Below are 17521 nucleotides of genomic sequence, written 5' to 3'. Positions count from 1 at the left end.
TTAAGTTCCGTCTCCTGAGGTACTGTCCCCAGCTAGCAGTGGCTGCCCTGCATGAAGTCACCAGTTTGTCCTGGATTCTCTGACTGGTGCTTTTCCACCTATCACTCACATGAGAGGAAAAGAATGAGACTTAAAGGATTCTGAGATGGACAGCGGGGAGGAGCAGCTGAACGGTCTGGCAGTTAAGGCAGATGTCAGTCCAAAAACCCAACGTGGACCATCTCAGATTTAGAAATGCAGCTGTCCAGGTTTTCTGAGCATCCCTCTCATCCAAATGGGGAGGATTCAAACTGAAATGAGCCAGAGGCAGCAGTGGCCGCCTCTGTTGGGATGTTCCATTCATAGGGGAGGCAGCGCCTTCTCCATTCATGGTGGGGTCAGGGAGTCCGTTACCGGCATTGGATCGCCTCTCTCAGCAAGCTGCACTTCCCAGGGGGCTGGCAAGGCTGCCTCATTCAGAATGAGGATGTGTATTACGGAGCCACCGCCAAAGCTATTATTAGAACAGCCATCCCTTGTAAATTTTGCAGAATTTGCCCGAATCGACTGAGCAGCTAGTCTGCTAACAAGAGACTGGAGAAAGGCACCGAGTTGACACACTGGCAGATCCCGCAGCTTTCAGTGTGCGGCACTGGGTACCCTTGCCTGAATTCACTGTGCACCAACCAACACCTGGCCAGCTGCCTACAATACAGAAGCAGCGCGTTTGATAATTTTTAAATGAGTAGGTACTAAGGGAGGAGATCACTCCTGTCTTCCTCCTCCCCTTCCCAGCTCCCGTTTTCTCTGCATTAAACTTGCTGCAGCCATCTGGAATGGAAGCCAGCAGTCCATCTTAGCGGGCTCGGCAGTCCAGCGGCTGCCGGCCTCCTGCCACCTTGCTGAAGCGCTCTTTCCTGCACCCAAGGACAGAACTGCTCTGTCACTTCCAGAAAACATTAAAAAAAACAAAACAAAACAGGGAGCTCTGTTTGCAGAATCCCTTATCCTTTCTCCCTGGGTAAATTCAGGTAATGTGGGATTGCAGTGCCAAAAGGACCGCGTGTGTAGGGGAAGGGCTGGCAGAAGGGAGTGTAGTAGGTACCCCACGTGGGGCTTTACATTTTAAAAATGTAACCCACGCGAAATAAAAGACTCTAAGCCCCACGAGAAAGAAGTAGCCAGTCCCTGTTACCCAGCCCAGCATGGAAAAAAAAAATGGCAACAAAAGTGCTGCATAATCAATTGCCCGGCTGCCGCCGGCACTGGGAAACAAAGACACATTACCTTTTATTTTTTGCGCTTCCAAGGGAGCAGAGGAACTTGGGGTCGCAAGTGGCTGCTGCACCGAAATGGGCGTCCCATCCGCGCCGGGGCGCAGGCCCGTGGCCTAGCTGGCGGCCTCCGCGCCCGGCGCCGCCTCCTCCTCCGCGGCGCCCGCAGCCGCCCAGCCGGTGCTGGCGCGCCCTGTCCCCGTCCCCGTCCCCGTCCCGGTCCCCGCCCCCGCCGCCGCCCGCCTCGGTCCTCCGTCAGCCCATCGCCCGCTCGCGCCGCTCACGCCGAGCCTGGCCGCGCGCCAGGGCGCACCGCCGCCAGCCCGCCCCTCGCCGGCGCGGGGACCTCCGCATGGTGCCCCGCGCGCCCCGGCCTGGCCGGCTGGCCGCTTGATCGTGTGCAAGGCGGGGACCGCGCGCGCCACCGCCGCCGCCGCCGCCCGGCCTAGGAGCGCCGCCCGATCCCGGGACAACAATGAGCGCCCCAGTCACCACCCCCACACCCCCTCCGCTCCCCGCCAAGCCGGGGACGCCCCAAGTCGTCCTCCGAGCTGGCTCAGCTTTCCTGGCTTCTCTCCACTGCACCCGCAGGCGAGACAAAGTTAGCTGGTGACAGTGACCAGAGAGGCAGCGCGCATCCCCAGCGCGCGGGGATGCTGCGGATGCCGATCCGAAAACCAGGCCCCCCTCTTGTCCCTGCAATGCCCCACCGTACCCCAACCATGGGCGGCGAGCGGCCCTCTCCTACCCTGCGAGCCCGGAGAACGCAGCTCCCCTGGCTGGAGGCGCGGCTCTTACCCCTCGATCCACTCCAATTGTCTTGGATTTTAATCTCCCCTCAACTCTTGGGTAATGGAAGTTGCTGCAAGATAACCTAGCCCATGGGGCGATTGTCAGGGATTCTCGGTGTTTCCCGGAGAGGGAGACTTCCATTTGAACAAACCGGGGGAGCAAAACCGGTGGGCACGTCCTCTTTCCAAAAAAAGGGACACAAACTCTGAGAAGATCTCCACCAAGAACAATGACTGAATTAACATTGTCCAAATGTTTATTGCTTGGGGAGCTCCACTTGCTTTAGACACATTTTTCATGAATTGTCAAAACGGTTGATAAAAGCCGGAGCGAGCACCCACTTAGTGAAAACCAGCTTGTGTCATGGGTAAAATCTTTCTCTAGAACCCACCCATCTCTTAAAGTATAACTTACACCCATCCATCTTTCAACCCACCATAGAGGAAGGAGACCCTGGTAGGTCTGACACCATTATTTCCAGGGCACCCTAGGAGTGAACATTTACAAATTTTGTCACAAAAAGAAATCTCTCACATCCATCCTTTCTTTTCAGACACAGGTCATGTATTCTTTTCTAAAGCTCTGTGGAGAAAATTTCTGACAGTTCAAGAGGTCTCATCAACAATAGAAGAGAAACTCTGTGAATGCTTCATGTCCAAGAAAAAGTCCAACGTCCATGTTAAGGGCCATCAGTCTTATTTCAGGCTATCAGGATCAGGTACTCAAAACTGAAGGATTTGACTTAATGATCCGAATCTGAATAATGGGAAGCTGAGTGTGAACTGGATTTTTCAGTACTGTGGAGTCCTGGAGGATTTGTCCTAATGCAAAGTCTAATTCTTTCACAATGCAATTGAAGCTCATCTCCTGACATTCTCAGAGGGAGTATTATTTATTTTTTCTTTTTCTTTCAGCACTGGGAATTGAACTCAAAGCCTTGCACATGCTAAAAGGACTATTATTTTGTTGGAAGCAGACTATTTCTGGTTCTGATCTGTTTTGGCTGCAACCCTGAGACCTATAAAACATCTCTTTCAATCCTCAGTTCCATGCTTACAGGAGTCATTGGATTCTGTTTACATCTACCTTGGCCACTGGAGTTTTCAGTGTGTCATGAACTGTACCACCGGCAAGTTCTTACCAAACAACACTCACCCTGCAAGCCAGAAGGGGGGCCCCAGCGGTCTCCCCAACTCTTCTCTCCTTCCTTCCACTCATGGATCACCAAGCTTGAACTCACAAGTACCTCTTAGAAATTCCTAGAGAGTAGCCCCTGATCTGATTTACTCCAACAGTGCCTGGTGTGTCATGAATAGCCACTGTTTTCAGCCTTGTTCAGTCCCTATCATCTTTCACCAATGTCACCAGCAGCCTCTTGAACTCTTAGAAAGGGTCTAATTGTTCATCTCCCAACCAGTTGGAGCGGTTCTTCTAATTCAGCTCTGATTCTACAACTTCTATGTTCAGACCTTCCCCAACTCTTGGGAGCACAGGCCACACACCTTCAGATGGCTCTGAGGACTGGGTCCTCCTCACCCATCACCTTGTCTTCTGCTGCCCAGTCCTGCCAGGATCCCTACCTTTCCCTGCCCTCCAGCTGATCCTCCTTATGCTAGGTGCTCCTCTGTCCCCTTGTCTCCAGCATCCAGGTCTTGGGTCATGTCTTCTCTGTTTAAAGACTCTTGCTGCTCTCCTCCATCCTGTCTGTCTCCATCAACATTTATTCTCCCTTCATCTCTCTCTTGAACCACTCTTGCCTCTCTTGGTTTTTCCATTTCTTCTCCTCCTGCCTGGAAGTCCCCTCACCCCTCCATGGTGTGGCTGGATCCTTGTCACCTTCTGGGTCTTAGCTCCCCTACTGCCTCTTGGGCAACCTTCCCTGGTGGGCACCACGGGGGTGGGGCATATTCTCCTCCAGGTTCTCTTTGTAGCAGCAGCCTGCTTATCTGCTATTTCCCTCTTAGCACTCCTGTAACCCCCCTCCCCCCAGTACATGCCCCCTTGAAATACATTTCTTTTATTTCTTTGCTCTATTTTGAAATGGTGACTCAGAGAGATGAAGGATACACTGAAGAGCTGCCCATTTGTAGAAGAAATGTGTATCTGTCCACACTAGTGGGGTGGAGTGAATGTAGTGAGAGACTTTTTCCTTAAGACTGTGGCCTTCCTGGGAAATCACAGAAGATCAAAGAACTTCCTGCCTAGGCAGAGTCTACCAGCCCTCTGCACTGCTGCTGGAGGCTTTATCTGCATACCAGTACAGCCTTGGCTCCTCCCCTGCCCTTCCATTACCTGTGCCACCTCCTTCTAGGAGGTGGCAAATTTCTCCCTGTGTGGTATATATATAGGATTCACCTGTTTGACCCTCCTTTGACCACACTGTCTGCTTGGGATCACCTAATAAAATTTGCATGTTTTTCCCTGTCAATCTATCTCTTACCAGTTTATTTCATCCCCTAAAATTATCAAAACGTATAAGGAACAGAGAAAATTACAATGTCCCACATACGCTGAACCATAATTGGTGTCCACAGCCCCTTGTTAAGGGCTCAGACTGATGCCAGACTGCCTGGGTTTGAGCCTTGCCTCGGTCATCTACTAACTGTGTAACCTTAGGCAAATTTCTTAATCTCTCTGTGCCTCTGTCTTCTTGTCTAGGAAATAGGGAGCATGGTACTCCCTACTTCACAGCGTTGTTAGGAGGAATTAGTAGATTATAACACACTTGGAACAAGGCCTGGCTGTGTAAGCACAACCTTCATGAGGTCTTTAGATGTCTTTTTCCCATTCTTGTCCTATGGCCTGGACTGGTACCTGGCATAAGATTTCTTTACCCCATAGACCTTTTGTAAGAGGTTTGGACTGGGAATAAAGAATTGTGGGAAGAAAACTGTATTTGAAAAATTTGAGATACTAAGAGAATCAGACCATCATTAAACTTGATGAATGAAATAATATTCAAACTTAAATTACCTGAAAGTTAATGAAAGAAGCAGATTCTGTTTCCCCCCGTGGTTTTCCTTGGAGTTGGCAGATGAAAAGATTTGCTGGTCAAAACTGTATAGGGGATAGCTCCACCATCCAGAATTCAGTCAGTTACTTGGAAATCAGTCTTTAAAATGGGCCAGCTAGCTATAGAGCACGTGTTTAGCGTGCAAGCTACCACTGTGCACTGGGACGTGTTGGCAGTCATGTGAGCATAGTTATAGATTTAGCTCACGATCCACTGAAGAATTATGGATCAGAAGTGGATGGCACTAAGAATTGCTCAATGCACTTGACTGTGGTTCAACACACACTAATATTTCCCAAACCATGCAACTGACAATAATTGATGGGTTGGGGTGGGATGTACTCAGTTGTAGAGAGTGTTCTTAGCATGCATGAGGCCCTAGGTATGATCTCCAACACCAAAAATAAAGTTTATAGCTAACACTATTATTAATATTGTCCCAAGCACAGTGCTGAGAACGTTTCAGGTATTATTTAATCATCATGGGATTCCTAAGAGATAGAGACTGTTTTATTCCTCTTCTACAGATGCAGAACAAGAGGCTTAAGGGTTAACCAACATGCTTGACCTGCCTCTGTTACCACCTTTGAAGCCAGAGTTATACTTGAGAGACCCGGGGTTACTATCCCACGTGCTGGATGGCCACCTGTTAGACACTTGACTGTACTGGTAATCACAGCGGTTGTGGCCACGGATTTACCTTATTTACACCAAGAATTATGGATTGGAAGCACTGGGGGAGGTGGACAGCACCCTGGAATTGGTCAGCACGCTGGACGCTGTGCTGGTTCATTGGTTGCCACCATTCCATTTTCTCTGTTCCAAGCAAACAACACTGGCATCTTTTCCTTTCTCTTTTCAAACCAGGGTTTGAGGATGGAGAAAGAGCCCTCCGGGGTAGGTTAAAATGTTTGGCAGGTGTCAAGTGAACCCTATTATATTTTTATATCCAATCCTTGTTTCTTCTCACTTCCAGGTCAATTAAAGGCCAATTCTGAACCATTTCAATCAAAAAGAAAGAATTCCATCTCTTTTCCTGACCTGAGATCGTGTGCTTGAAAATATGGCCTCTGGGCCTGCAAAGAAATCATCCGATAGCTGTGTTTTATTTCATTAGTTTTTAAAATAGTGATGCCATTTTTTAATAGCTACATTTTATAATCTTGTGTTCTGGTGACATTAGAAAGTGGCTTATGATTTTTGCCTGGTTGCGAATCAAGATTTAGACAGTCTCAACTCATGGTAACACAAATCCAACACAAGTCTTTCTGAAACACAGAGAAAAATCAATCAAAACATCACAGACTAATTAATGTAAGTCTAAGCCCCAGGGAAGAGCCATTTCACAGTGAGTACCATGGTATCAAGTTGGTTAACGGGATAAGTACACTCAAGTACCTGAGTGTAGTTTTCTAACCAAAGCCTTCCTGTTCATTTGCTCAGAAATAATATATTAATTAGGGTAGTTAGCATTTACCTACTGCTAGGTACTGGTTGTGTGTTTTGGCTAAAATAACTTACTTGATCTTGTCAAGAGCTCTGTAAGATTATTATTATAAACTCCATTTATAAGAGGAGGAATTAAGGCACAGAGAGTCCTTTAGAGGGTTAAGTGTTCAGCAGCCACCAATCAAGGCAGTCTGGTGTCAGAGTTTTTACCACTCATGCATTGCACCTGTAATGGCAAGTGTCTGAGGCCATGTGTCCCTCCATGTCTGGCCTACGGCAATTCAGCTAGGGCTCACCAGTTCTTAGCTGTTTATTGGCCCTCAGCCTCTCTACAACAGGGAGTTAAGATAAAAGTATTCACGAAATTGAATGGAAAAGTTCTTCAGCAAATAGTCTTTTTTTTTTAAGCTATAACTTCTCATACTGCACAGGTGACATCAGTTGGTCAGTCTCTCAAGTAAGCAAGGAGAATGGATCGAAAGGATGACCAGAGCAAGAGTCCCAGGGGATCCCTAGGGCTGCAGGGAAAAAGGCAAGGACTGGAAACTGGAGTTCCACATGTGGCCTGATGCCTTCTCCTGCCACCCAGTACAAATCAGACCTACTCCAAATGACAATGGCAAATAATTTTGTGGTGAAGAATAACACGAGTCTAGGTTGGCAAAATTCTAGGCTTCTGACTTACCCAAAGAGGATGATGGGTAAGTTGAGATGATGGTAGGAGACACGATTAGAACTCAAAAAGAGATATCTCGATGGAAAATCGAAAGGTCAGAGATGCCAATGTTTGGAGGGTGTTTAAACCTATGGGAATCATGAGGTGGTTTAGAAAAATGCTAGAGAGAGAGAGAGAGAGAGGGAGAGAGAGAAAAATGTTCAGGTCTCAGCCTCCAGACAGTGTTTGCCAGACTTAAACCAACAAGATCATCTGGAAGGCCAGATTCCTGGGCTTCACTCCAGCCCCCTGCCCCCAGGCTCAGGGTTTCTGATTCCCAGGTCTGGCCTATTGATTAGCAATTCCAACAAGGTCCAAAGGTGCTGATGTCCTGCCCCTACCAGCTAATCAAGGCCTATACTCAGCCCCTGGTCTTCCACCACTTTGGCCTTTGCTCAAGTCCAGGGACCCTGGCACTTTTAGGCTCATGCAAGCCCCAGGGTCTTTTCCCCTCCCTCTGTTTGGAGTGTTTGTTCCAGGAGTTATCTTTTTCAGGACCCTGCTCAAATGTCACCTTATGAGTAGGATCTTTTATAACTGCCTTTCTTAAAAATAGCAAATTTCAGGCAGGACGTAATGGTTCACATCTGGGTCACCCCAATTACTTGTGAGGCCATAAGTAGGAGGACTGAGGTCTGAGACTGGCCCCAGGCAAAAGCATGAGACCATATCTGAAAAAATAACTAAAGCAAAACATGGATGGAGTGTGGGTCAAGTGGTAGAATCTCTGCCTGGTAAGCGCGATGCCCTGAGTTCAAATCTCAGTACCACCCTTAAAAAAAAGCAAATGTCTGCGGCTTCTGCTGCTACCTCAGTCCCTAACCCCACTTCTGTTTGATTTTTCTCTGTTGTTCACATCAATTTCTAACAGATTACTTACTTCCAGGCTTTGGTTTTTATCCGCCCCTTCCTCACGGGAGGGTTTATGTCAATTTCGAGTCCTGCTGAATCTTCTGAGCCCAGCACAGTCTCTGGCCCACAGTAAAAGCGAATGGATAAAGTGCAAGGCGAAACATTCTCGGATGGAGGATCATGGGAACACGTCATCACTGGTTATCTCCATCTCTAAGTGAAATGTGACCATAATACTCTGCTTCGAAAGTCTCCCCCCACCCCAACCTCCCGAGGAAGCTGGGCAGAATTGCCACTGGTCTCGGTTTGTTTATAAGAGACAGAGCCACTTAAGCTTCAGACTCCCTTTGTTTACGGTGAATTACAAACAGGGTCTGCCTGCAGCATCTCAACTTCCCACCCCCAACCTCCCCGCACACTAGAAGCTTGTGCAAGGCCCCCTTGCTGTCACCTGGCAGAGGGTTCTCCTTCCTGACTCTGAGTGGACGGACAGGAGGAGGTGTCATTCCTCAAATGCATCACAGATGCCCCTTCTCTCTGAAGCTTGCTGTGGTCCCCTCTTCTGTGCTTTGCAGGCCCTGTGACACCTCTAGCCCTAGAATTTACCAGGGTGTCGTCTCAGTGTCTGTATCCTGTGCCCTCTCGGAAGTTCCTCAGGGGAAGACTCACAGAAAGACTTTGTTTTTATTTTAACAATTTTATAGTACTCCAAACCCTGCAAATGTGTCGCTCTGCACACGATGTGTTTAATTTTGCTTTATCACTTTCTTTAGGCTAAGCATTGTGATCATATTTTATAATTAGACCCAATACACTTTTGTAATGAAGTCCATCCAGCTAGGAAAAAGCAAGAGACCAGGCTGGTAGAAAACAGCCTTTGACCAGTGTTTATATGCAATGCCGTATAACTGTTGTATAAAGGCAGTCTAAGGTATAGTACATCTAAAACAGCTCACTGACAGGCTCTGCCTCTCAATCAACGAACAAGGCCAATTGGGCTGTTACAAAGCCAGCACTGAAAGTCAGTTTGTCAGGGATACCCCCAAAGTGTCCCAAAGTTTCCTGGCGGTCTTCATGGGGGTCCAGTAAAACACTCTTAATCATAGAGCAGGTGCAACTTCTATCTTGAAATATCTTTCCTCTAGTTTTCTCTTGGTAAGCTGTGAATTGTTTGTTTTCGGCAGTACTGGGGTTTGAACTTAAGGCCTCACATTTGCCCTCTAGTACTTGAGCTTTATTTTTCAAATAAGATCTTATGCTTTCCCCTGGGAACTGGCTTCCAACTGCAATCTTCCTATCTTTGCCTCCAGAGTAGCTGGGATTACATGCATATACCATCACAGTGCTTACTCTCCAAATTGTTTTGATGCTTGGGTTCACCAGTCTTAAGTCCCTTCTTTCCTTTACCTATTATTTTTTTTTTAAACTTCTTGGTGTTATTTGGGGAAAGTCTTCACAGGTCTTTTCTCAAAAAAGGAGATGGAGTTCTCAGTAGGAGAGGAAATACAGTGAAGAAAAAAGAAAGTACCTTGGAATTTCAGAGGCAACCTCCTGTGTTCTGTACAAAGAAAACCCAAAAGACCATAATCTAAACTGCGATCAGCTTTCAGTGCTAGTGATGAGGGTATCTGTTATTCACTGTGTGTGAGGCACATCATATACATTCTCTCAGCAATACCACACAGTAGGTATTCTTAATTTCTATCGAAGAGATCCAGAAATCAAGGTGCAAAAATATTAAGTAACTTGCCCAAAGTTTACAGCTAGAAAGATGCAGATTTGAGTTCAAGGCTGTCTTCAGCACTTCCAAAGCATGTTCTCCCTCTGCACAGCCTCATGTGGACAAAAGGGAGACTGTGCTGGCAAAGGGCACACAGGAAGAAGAGTCTAGGAGCAGCAGAGGGCAGATTGGAGTAGAGTGGGGGCCTCAGAAAGGACCGAGGCCAGGAAACATGAGATCATGTTCAACAGCCTTACTGTCTGTGCCCTGGTAACTCCATGTGCACATGGAGTTCAGAATCACCCACACCCAATCAGAGCTGTGCAGACACTGGAGGTTTTCTGAACCAACCAGGCCAAGTCCACTGCCAAATGAGAGATTGAGGCACTGCTGATCCTAGCTTACGACCCGGGCAGATTTCTTGGTATTTACTTTTAATACAGTTACTTATGGATTACTGGAACACTTCAATTTTCTCCTTCCTCTTTCTTTTGTGTCTTCCTAGTCTTTCTTTCCTTCCTTACTTCCCTTCTTTCCTTCCTTTCCCCTCCTCCCCTTTCTTTCTTTCTTTCTTTCTGGCAGTATGGGGGTTTGAACTCAGGGCTTTGTGCTTACTAAGCAAGTACTCTATCACTTGAGCCATGCCCCACACCCTTTTTGCTTTTAGTTATTTTTCAGATGGGGGTACTACCTACCACATAGTTTGGATCCATGCTTCCACCTCCATGCTTGGCTTGTCTGTTGAGATGGCTCCCACTAACTTTTTGCCTAGGCTGGCTTCCAACCTTGATTGTCTGGATCTCTGCCTGCCAGGTGTTGGCATTACAGACATGAACTCTGCACCTGGCCTAGATTTTCAGCATAATCCTAGTGGCTATCACAGTCACATTTCTGAATCTGCCACTCCTCCCAGCAGGGTTTTGGACAGGTCCATCAAAACCTTCCAGCAGGTCCGCTCTCATCTGTCTACACAGCAGGTGGAAAGTGGTGTTATAATCCACTTTCCTGGCCAAGGATGCATAGAGCAATACACAGTGGTTAGGTGTGCAGACTACGGTACTAGACCTCCTGGTTTTGAACCACAAACCAGTTGCTTACTAGTTGTGTAATCCTAGGCTCACGAGCTCTAAACTTCTCTTGGTCTCAGTTTCTTGAGTAGGACTGCTATGAGGATTACACTGCATAATGTCTACACAGACAGAAGGTGTTTGGCATGGAGCAAGCATATAATACTGTATGTCACTATTATGAGAGAGCACTTATTGATTACAAGTATAAAAAAGCCACACATGATTGGAATTGTCCGAGCTCAGTTATTACTCTTGTGCTTAATAGTAAACTCTTCTTTTTCCAAAAGAAAAAGAAATAAAATATATGCTATTAGCATCCTTATTTGCATATCTGTGTCAGCTAAGGGCATGGAGGCTGGCAGCTTTTGTCTTACACAATACCCCGTTATCCACCAGGGTGGATGTGATGCTTGACTTCCACCCTCAAGGAAAGTGTTGGGAGTCTTAGTGAAACCCCAGGTGAGTTAAGTCCTGTCATAAGTCACTGGCCTAAATCAGTGTGCACTAAATTCCACCCTTTCTTCTGAGCATGTTGTGTGCTCTCTCCTTGTTCTGTGACTTAGGAGAGAATTCAAGTTCATTTACACAGGCCACACTTGGGTCAGCAATCCGGAGATGTTGTTTGCTTTCCACGATTGCCTGTGGTGGAAGCATCAGTCCCATAAAGAGTGCTTGCTCTGACCTTCATCACTTACCCCTGACGTGCCCCTGTGTCTCCCCTTAGGTGTGCAGTGCAGTAGCCTGTCCATGCCAGAAGGGACATTCTGGTCTCTACCTGCCCAGATCTTGTGGCCCCAGGTCACTCAGCAGCAGCACTACCACAAGTCATGCAGAGTAAATTCTATTTTACATAAGAAAAGCATAGAGAACAAAGGAGATGTGCTTGGCTTTACAGCTTGCTCAGTTGTCAGTTGAGGTGGGCTCTAGGTCAGACAAAATGAAATCCCGTCTGGACTCATTCTCAGGACACTAGGAGCTTGCAAGACTGCCGTCCTGTTCATGGTTCCCAGTTGTGTTTGCAGGGTTGAAATCACCTTCACCTTACATGAGGAAATGGGCACTGGGGTGTTCCCGGCCTGCCCAGGGTTCCTGGTGAATTTGTGGGACATTCAGAATGAGAATAGACAGCTTCTCTCTCTAAGTCATGAGCTCGGCTAACCCATTGCTGAAACCTGTCCAGAATTCTTGCTAGATCAGATGTCTCCACTTGCACAGGCCACTTCCCACTGTAGGGAGTTCCTCATCACACAAACCACCTACAATTCCATTTCTTTATTTTAGTTGTTGAGATAGGGTCTCTGTTTGTAGACCCAGTGAGCCTAGAACTTATGATCCTTCTGCTTCAGCCTCTGGAGTGCTGGGTTTGCAGGCATGGGCTACCATGCCCAGCTTTTTCTTTAATTTTGATGTCATCCTTTAAACAGTGTTTTAAATAATGAGATGTTGCAAGCATTTAGAAAAAAACAGAGAGACTATATTCAACTACAATATAACTACCATTATGGTTAAGCATTTACCCTCATTTGCTTTAGACTTTAAATGGAAAGAGAGAGAGAGAGAGAAAGAGAGAGAGAGAAGAGAGAGAGAGAGAGAGAGAGAGAGAGAGAGAGAGAGAGAGAGAGAGAGAGAGAGAAGCCCTAAAACCAAACTTCTCATCCTTCTACCTTCCTTTCCAGGAGTTGACAGTATCCTAAAATTGGTGTATATCATATTTCTACTGTGTGAGGGTTTCTGTAAGATAAACACTGGAAGTGAATTGCTTATTGTAGTATACATGCCTTGCCAAGTTGCTGCTCAAAGTGATTGAAATAATTTCCATTCTTATTAGCAATGTATAAAAGTTCCAATTTCCCACATTCATGGTATTTTGTTTACTTTTGAAGATACAGTGATTTTAAATTTTGAAGCAACAGTTGAAACCAGTATGAAAACATAAGGTAACCACTAGTAAAGTAAGACTAGCAAATTGGTAATAAGCAGTGGTCAGTAATCCAAGAGGTATCTGATGTGCTTAGGTGCTTATTTAAATGTTGGGTTAATTATAATGGATATGCAAACAACCCTAAGTCACAGTGCCTCTTGTGTAAGAAAATAAACAAAAATTGCCTGAGCCCATCATTACTGGCAATGTTGCTTAAAGCCTATTGTAAAAGTCTTGAAGACTATTTATATATTTATTTGCTTATGCAACTGAAAGTGAAGAAGTATTGACTAAGAGCAGTAAAATGAGAATAAACACATAATTGCATGGCATGCTTGTGAAGATCAGTGTCAAGGCTGGGGATATAGCTCAGTGATAGACTATTTGGCTAACATGGAGGAGGGCCTGGGTTCCATTCCCAGCAATGAAAAAAAAAGACCTAAAATGATAATGATAACAGTAATAATGGGGCTTGAGAATAAAAGGGGTTCTGTCTGCTGTAGGAAGCGGGTGTGCGTCATCAGGAGGGGCAGGGGAAAGGAGAAGCCACTGGAGGGGATGAACATGATTAGAGCCCATCATATCTATATCTGTATCTGTATCTATCTCTATCTCTATATCTATCTATATATATAGAGAGAGAAAGAGTCCATCATATATTTATATATACACACACACATATATATACATAGATATATATGTATGCATAAAGATAACTTAATGAAACCCATTAAGTACTGTTTGAAAAAGGGGATGGGGAGGAGGAGAGGCCTAAGGGACTATAATAGAGGGAGTGAATGTGATCCAAGTATATTGTACGCATCTATGAAACTATCACAACAAAACTCTTTGTAGAATCAATGTACACTAACAAAAATTATATCTCAACAAAAATATTTTAATTAAAAGAGATCACCATCAGAATTGCCAGAAACTCAGATCAAAAGAGAAAATTTAATAAAGACTTTGTTACAGATATGGTCAATTTCTTATAGGTCCAAAGATGAATTTAAACTATCTGGTTTAAATTCACCAAATTACATCTGGTGTAAACTATCTGGTGTATATCAAAACGCTCTGTGATAGAAGGATACAATAAAATGACACATTTTAGTGTGTTCTTAGTACACTTGTGAGCAGTCATGAGAGAGGTCTTGGTGGATTGCAAAAGCAGCCACAGTCTCCCTCTTGTCCCTGATCCTTTGTACAGTGGTTGAGAAGTGATTTTCTAGAAGCAAAGTCCACCTTTCTCTCCTGTTGAATGTTGTCTTCAGACTTACCTCAGCCAATAATATGCAGAAGCAACAATATGTTAGTTCAAAACTTGCACCTCAAATATATCCAAAGGAATGTAAATCCATATAGAGTAGAGATACCTGTACATCTATGTTTATTACAGCTCCCATCACAAGAGCAAACTGTGGAAGCAGCCAAGGTGTCTACCAACTAGTGAATGGATAAAGAACAATTACACATTACACACACACACACACACACACACACCATGGAATGTTATGCAGATATAAAGAAAAACGAAATTATGTTATTTTCAGGAAAATGGATGGTACAGGAGATCATGTTGAATGGGATATACCAAACTCAAAAGGGCAATTATTGCATGTTCTCACTCACTGTGAAATCTAGACCTAAAATGATGATGGTGATGATGATAATGATAGGACATGGATGTATGGGGTGATGATGGGGGCAAAAGGGCAGGAAAGGAAACCAAAGGGTGAAGACGATGGAGTATACTACATGCACACATATGAAAACAGCATAATGCAACTCATCAAACGCTGTTTGAAAGGGGGAAAGAAGAGAAAAGTGGAAACACAATGGAGGGATGAACTTGTTGAAGGTGCACTGTATACATGTACGGAATTATCACAATTAATTTCCCTCATATTATTAATTTATGCTAAGTTAAAAAACTTGGACAATGGATCATGCTTCCATCTGATCTCGTGTAACACTGTCTAAGCTCTCATGTGAATGAGCCTGTTGGAAGATGAGAAACCAGATAGAACAAAGCCACATCAGCCTGGTTGTCCCAACTGCTGCTCTGAGAGGTGACAGAGCTCAGTCAAGATGAGAAATGCTGCCTGTGTGACTTGCAGCTGACCACAGATGCATGAGGGAGACCAGAAGAACCATCTTGCTAAGCACAGCCTAAATTACTGACTTGTAAAATCATGAAATAAATAAATAAATTTTAAGCCACTAAATTTTGCCATGATTTGTTAAACAGCAATGGCTAACTGTTTACAAAGGCTAATTTGGTTTAATGCCCTATAGAAAACAAAGCTGTTAATTTCATTTTCTTTCTTTCCTTCTTCTCTTTCTCCTTCCTTCTTTATTTCGCTTTATCGATGCTTAGGAAATAGGTGAATATATCTTGATTTGCAAAAGGCTTGATGGAAAAATAACTCATAAAATTTTTAATAAAATATGTGAATGTTTTATTGAGCACAATGCCATCAGGAACCAATAGACAATTATGTACCCTTGTATGGCAGATATATAGCTTGTGCCAAACCATTTTGCCCTGTGTATGTGCCAGCAATAGCTACATCACTCACCAAGAACACCGTACTTGTAAGCCTCTGGGATTCTCATGGGAAAAAAAAAATCTAGTGGTTTGAAAATTTGTCTTTTTAAGGAAATATGTAAGCAAATGCAATCTGTTTCTGAAATTTTACTTAAAAAAATAGTACTCTGAGCACATCATTTCCATCATCCAGGAGCAAGTGCCAGTGGAGTTTTCAAGCCGAGTCCAACAGTGAATTTTCTACATGGAAAACAAATACAAACAGACTAAGAACCTGATAACAAGTCTTGAAAAATCCAAATAGATATCACTAAGTAGGAAGTGTGGTTCATGATGTTTTCTTTTCCAAAGCTAAACTTTCACAGTTCACCAGTACAAAGCAAAGCTCTGAATGTTTCTTCCTGCACATGGGTACAGTTACTTCCAAAAGAATCAAGCCCTACAGATGAATGCAAAGGGTTGATAGGGAACTTCTGTAGCCTTGGTGTTGGGGTAAAAACACAGAAAAACTCCCTCCATTGTATAATTTCTTTAGTAGTCTTAGATCTCCATGAATTTAAAAAAGATTGACCAATGGGCCAGAGTTTGTTCACCACAGGCAAGAAGAGGCACTTGCTGATATTCTTACCTGTGGGACCCTGGAGTCACCACTGTGTGGCACCTCCCCAAGGATTGCTTTGGGGTTGTGCTGGCCCAGTGTGTGAAGTTAGAGCACACACGTGGGTACTCTGTACCTGCATATTTATGGAAGTCCAGGTTCACAAGATGCTGAGGAAGCAACACAGAGAAGAGACTCTGTGTGGACACTTTGACTACTTTTTTCCATTTTTTAAGTACAGCTCAGTTTTCTACAGTCCAAATACTTCCTGTTTTTGTTTTCCTTCATTTTTCCTGACAGTAAATAATTTAAGATTATAAAATCTTAAATAATTTTAGATTATAAAAAGAGTTCAACATTTATGAAAAATTCAAGATAAATGATGAGTCTAAAAGGAGGCATCCTACAATAGAAGAGCTGGTGAGAAAGGGAAAAATCGGAACCCCCAGACTTTGATGGTAGGGATGTGATATTGTACAGTTGCTTTGGAATACAGCCTGACAGGTCCTCAAAATCTTAAACAGAGATTTTGATTACATGACCCACACCTAGATATATATCCAAGAGAAATGAAAACGTACATCCACATAAAACTTTGTGCTTGGATATTGATAGTATAACACTATTCACAATAGGCAAAAGTAGAAATAACCTAAGTGCTCATCAACTGATGAATGGAAAAACAAAATGGGACCCACCATAAAATGAAATATTATTCAGCCACAACAAAGAATTATGAACTGACACATTCTATGTCATGGATAAACCTTGAACACCTTCTGCTAAATGAAAAAAGTCAGTTAAAAAAAGATCACATATTGTATGGCTCCATTTATATGAAATGGAACCTACAGAGAATGTGAATTAGTGTTTGCCCATGGCTGAGGGGATGAGGGGATGAGAGTTAATGATAGAGGTTTTTTGGGAGGTGATGAAAATGTTCTAAGATTGATGCAGTGTTGGCTGCATTATTTTATTATACTAAAAAAAATCACTGAATTACATACTTTGTGGGTGAATTATATCTCAGTAATGATAAGCATAAACACCTTGCCTTCAGTAGGCCACTGTCCGCAGGCTCTGAAGCAAGTATTTGCTCCTCTCTGCCACTAAGGTCTTTGGAGCTGGAGGAATTCTATAATCGTAACAAAGGTATGGAGAAATTCAAACAGGGTTCTAGCCAAATCCTCTCAAGTTTATGATTCATAATCATTCATTTAATAATTATTATTAATTATTGAAATCCTATGACATTGCCAGGCACTGGTCTTAGTAATAAGGATAAAATTTGTGAACAAAATGCACTCCAGAAGTCCTGTCTCCTAAAGGTGACATCCTAGTAGGGCATCAGACAGTGAACATATGTAAATCGGTATGGAGTGTATTAGATGAGAATGAACTGGGGAGGAGGGAGGTGATAGTCAGAGGCCTCTGAAGACATTTGTCATGAGTTAGTGAAGAGCCAGGAGAGCTTAGCTGGGAGGTGAGCCTTGCCACCTGCAGACCTCACACCTCTCTACCTGCCTGGGCACCTTTGCATCCTGGAAAGGAGACAGCAGAGCCCAACATGAAAGGTAACTCAAGCAA

The 17521-nt window shown here is 44.3% G+C and overlaps 1 protein-coding gene across 12 annotated transcripts in view; it reads right to left on the bottom strand.

The window, feature by feature from the left end:
- The window catches only part of Frmd4a (FERM domain containing 4A), a 601438-nt gene that overhangs the window by 200771 nt on the left and 383146 nt on the right, over positions 1-17521 (bottom strand). The window contains exon 1 of one of the 12 annotated variants that reach the window (XM_074056631.1): positions 2002-2023. The exons of 10 other annotated variants lie outside the window; for them this stretch is intronic. The gene's annotated coding sequence lies outside the window, so the exon portion shown is untranslated. Of the gene's footprint in view, positions 1-1266; positions 1404-2001; positions 2024-17521 lie in introns of those variants that run through there. One more of the 12 variants, XM_020169241.2, reaches the window with a different exon arrangement.

The sequence above is a fragment of the Castor canadensis genome, chromosome 15, assembly GCF_047511655.1.
Source record: "Castor canadensis chromosome 15, mCasCan1.hap1v2, whole genome shotgun sequence".
NCBI lineage: Eukaryota > Metazoa > Chordata > Mammalia > Rodentia > Castoridae > Castor > Castor canadensis.
Note: the sequence above shows the minus strand (reverse complement) of the source record. Positions and strands in the feature narration are given on the sequence as shown.